Source organism: Diabrotica undecimpunctata, chromosome 9 (genome assembly GCF_040954645.1).
Source record: "Diabrotica undecimpunctata isolate CICGRU chromosome 9, icDiaUnde3, whole genome shotgun sequence".
NCBI lineage: Eukaryota > Metazoa > Arthropoda > Insecta > Coleoptera > Chrysomelidae > Diabrotica > Diabrotica undecimpunctata.
The window spans coordinates 65,785,210-65,789,895 of NC_092811.1; positions in this window are offsets into that span (position 1 = coordinate 65,785,210).

Here is a 4,686-nt window from a genome sequence, read left to right on the forward strand (position 1 = left end):
TTTTTCCTCTCAAATTGTGAAAGATTTGCGTTTGAGGAGAACAAAACTCACTGAAGTTATAAAAAAAATGTGATAGGCCACGAACATGAATTAGAATTAGCGAAAAATAAAGGCATGTAAATTCAGTATATTAACCGACGAGTCAACGGACATGTAGCTTAATTATACTGCGTTACTGTGATGAAGAAACAGGCAATATTGTAAGCAAGTTTTGGGAACTTATTCAAGTATGTTCAAAAAATGTAGAAGACAGACAGGGAGCAACTGCGGAGCACTTATTCTTATCCATTATCAATTCTTTTACGGAGTTTAGTGTACCACCGTTAAATGTGGTTGGTTTTGCATCGGATGGAACTAACGTTATGATGGGCCAACATAATAGTGTCGCTTCCCGATTCATTGAACATTATCCCGGTATTGTAATTATGAAATGTATTTACCACTCTTCCGTGTGGAGTGTCTGTCTTCCATCGGACGCGTCCCCAGGTGGTGGATAGGGGAACGCCCTACCCGATCTCAGGATCGGCGGGTAGGTGGGAAATAAAATACCACCCCCGAACCAAAACAGACTAAGGTATGGTAACCCTAACAGAAGAGTCTCTGGTCCTCCAAGTCTGGGGGTTGGGCGTAGGGCTAACAACCCTACCATGAAAAAAAAAATGTTACGAAAGCTGAAAAAACAAAAACCGGACGGACCTTATGTAGACAATCTCGCAAACGAAAAAAGGATATTCGATTTGGATCATGGAACGTGAGAACATTGTACTCTGCAGGAGCGATGAGATGTCTCTTAGACACTCTTAACAAATATAATATGTACATAACAGCTATACAGGAGATGCGATGGAAAGGGACCGGTATTCTCCAGAAGAATCTGAATACCATATATTATAGCTGCCATCACACTCAACATATCTTTGGGTAAATTCGAAATAAATGCCTATACGAACAAATCCTGTTTTCTCTGGCTGAATTATCCTATCCAACCTCACGTAATATACCGTTGTCAATAAGTGATAAAATAGTCTTTTAACACGTTTCTCACATGTAGAGCACTCAGTGAACTTTTTCTGGGTATTTTTGCTAAGTTTACTAATACAGGTTGATTACAAACTTCACTTCTCCAAGCTCCTGGAATCAAGTATGTGGTGTCAGAACAGTCAGCATCGTATGTTCCAGGAGGATTTTAAATATCCCCGGATGCGCTTTTTCTAAGAAAGTTGAAGTGAAGCCCTGCATAAGGTTTCATTATGTTTGTAGACAGAGGAAATGCATCATCTGCCACAAAAATGAATGGGCTTTTTACATCACTCTTTGGAAGCAGGTTTTCTGCAGGCAAATGCATTGTATTCTCTTCAAGAAATTTATTGAATACAGTGCTACTAAACACACCACCATCAGAAATACGCCCTTGGCATCCCACATTGGCATAAATAAAATTATAATTTGCATCGACTACGGCAAATAAAACAATACTGAAGAATCCTTTGTAATTAAAAAATTCACTGCCGCTATTTATTGGGGCTTGCAATGCTACGTGTTTTTCGTCCATAGCTCCGACACAGTTTGGAAAGTTCCAACGATTGTAATAGTCCTCTGCAATAGCTTTCCATTCTGCCTCAGTTTTAGGCATCTGAAATAAAAAGACCTATTTATTTTTATTATCTAACCTATTTAATTTCTAATTAATCTAATATATATATACTCTTGATTACAGGTTTCAACTGAAGTAGATACTTTGGAAGATAAAGGAGATGTGAATGACATCACTGAAAATGATGAGAATAGTCACGATTTTATTACCACAAATGATTCAACAGAAAACAATCTAGCAGAATGTAATAATGCAAATGCTGGAAATGCCGAAAAAGTTGAACGCACAAAGAGAAACACAAGTCCGAAAAAACAGTTCAAGTCACCAAATCTTGACCATGTGCATTCCAAGAAAAGGAAAGGTGATGACCCAATGGTTAATGATGCATACAGGATGATGACACAGGTGTTTTTGGTCAGAAATAAAAAGGACGTCTTTAGCGTATTTGGATAAGAAGTTGCTGTTACATTACGAAATTTGCCTACCGCTTATGCTCAAGCTACAGTGCAACACATGATAAGCACGATTCTGTTTGAAGGAAAATTGGGCAATTACAACTATCCAGTATCACAACAGCCACCACCGCAATATTATCCTCAGCATCAGCTCCAGCAGTATCCTGTTGGTTCAATAACGACTTTAATACCGCAACCATCCCCAGAGCATTCTTCATGTTGTTCTTTTACTAACCCCTCAACTCCGGCAGAATCAGGTACTGAAGATGACGAAGCCATAGATAATTTAATTCAACAACTACAACGTCCGGGACGTGGCACTTCACAATAAGCACAGTAGATATAACCAGCATTATTTTTAATTTTGTGTTTGATACGTACATTTATTTGAAAACTTAGTTTTATTTCCGAATTAGTTCACTACATTTTACTACTTTGGTACGTTTTTGTAAGTTTCGTTTTAGTTAATAAAATTCGATAATGTAATTATAATATACCTCTTTCAGTATGAATGTAGTTTTAGTAAAACTCTACTTACCTTTATGTAATCTTGTAATGTGTCAATAAGGGCATCGCAGACTTCCGGAATAATTTGAGAAATTGCTTGTTTTGAAATTTTGAAGAGATACATCAGTGAGTGATACGAATCTCCACTACATAAAAATCGTAATGTCACAGCGAGACGCTCCTTTGTTGGAATGGCATGTCTACAATTGGTGTCTTGCTTACAAATTTTTGTCCCGATTTTTTGCAACAAATATTCAAATTCACTTTCCGACATTCGAAAAAAATTTCTGAAACCTCCGTTACATCTGTATTCAAGGTTCAATAGATCGATATCATCCTTTTTCAAATCTTCCATCAGGTTACTACCGCTATACCGATTTCTACTTTGAAGGCTTGGTCGAACCCAAAATCTTCTTTTACGCGATGATTTACGTTTTTTAGTTGTGATAACAAATGCGGCACAAACAATAATGGCGTCATCTTCGTCACACATTTTCGTTTCGACTGTCGACAAATATTCTGCCTACCTGGTGTGGATATCGAAGCTTTTTCGATTTGTCGGTCGACAGTGTCGATAGACAGAGTTGATCGACAATGTCAACTTAATGAGGACGCCGTTTAAGTGATCATTTGACAAAATTACTAAAATACATTTTTCCTCTCAAATTGTGAAAGATTTGCATTTGAGGAGAACAAAACTCACTGAAGTTATAAAAAAAATGTGATAGGCCACGAACATGAATTAGAATTAGCGAAAAATAAAGGCATATAAATTGAGTATATTAACCGACGAGTCAACGGACATGAACTTATTCAAGTATATTCAAAAAATGTAGAAGACAGACAGGGAGCAACTGCAGAGCACTTATCTTTATCCATTATTAATTCTTTTACGGAGTTTGGTGTACCACCGTTAAATGTGGTTGGTTTTGCATCGGATGAAACTAACGTTATGATGGGCCAACATAATAGTGTCGCTTCCCGATTTATTGAACATTATCCCGGTATTGTAATTATGAAATGTATTTACCACTCTTTCGTGTGGAGTGTCTGTCTCCCATCGGACGCGTCCCCAGGTGGTGGATAGGGGAACGCCCTAACCGGTCTCAGGATCGGCGGGTAGGTGGGAAATAAAATACCACCCGCGAACCAAAACAGACTAAGGTATGGTAACCCTAACAGAAGAGTCTCTGGTCCTCCAAGTCTGGGGGTTGGGCGTAGGGCTAACAACCCTACCCTGAAAAAAAAAATTGTTACGAATGCTGAAAAAACAAAAACCGGACGGACCTTATGTAGACAATCTCGCAAACGAAAAAAGGATATTCGATTTGGATCATGGAACGTGAGAACATTGTACTCTGCAGGAGCGATGAGATGTCTCTTAGACACTCTTAATAAATATAATATGTACATAACAGCTATACAGGAGATGCGATGGAAAGGGACCGGTACTCTCCAGAAGACTCTGAATACCATATATTATAGCTGCCATCACACTCAACATATCTTTGGGTAAATTCGAAATAAATGCCTATACGAACAAATCCTGTTTTCTCTGGCTGAATTATCCTATCCGATCTCACGTAATATACCCTTGTGAATAAGTGATCATTTGACAAAATTACTAAAATACATTTTTCCTCTCAAATTGTGAAAGATTTGCGTCTGAGGAGAACAAAACTCACTGAAGTTATAAAAAAAATGTGATAGGCCACGAACATGAATTAGAATTAGCGAAAAATAAAGGCATATAAATTCAGTATATTAACCGACGAGTCAACGGACATGAACTTATTCAAGTATATTCAAAAAATGTAGAAGACAGACAGGGAGCAACTGCAGAGCACTTATTTTTATCCATTATCAATTCTTTTACGGAGTTTAGTGTACCACCGTTAAATGTGGTTGGTTTTGCATCGGATGAAACTAACGTTATGATGGGCCAACATAATAGTGTCGCTTCCCGATTTATTGAACATTATCCTGGTATTGTAATTATGAAATGTATTTACCACTCTTCCGTGTGGAGTGTCCGTCTCCTATCGGACGCGTCCCCAGGTGGCGGATAGGGGAACGCCCTAACCGGTCTCAGGATCGGCGGGTAGGTGGGAAATAAAATACCACCCGAGA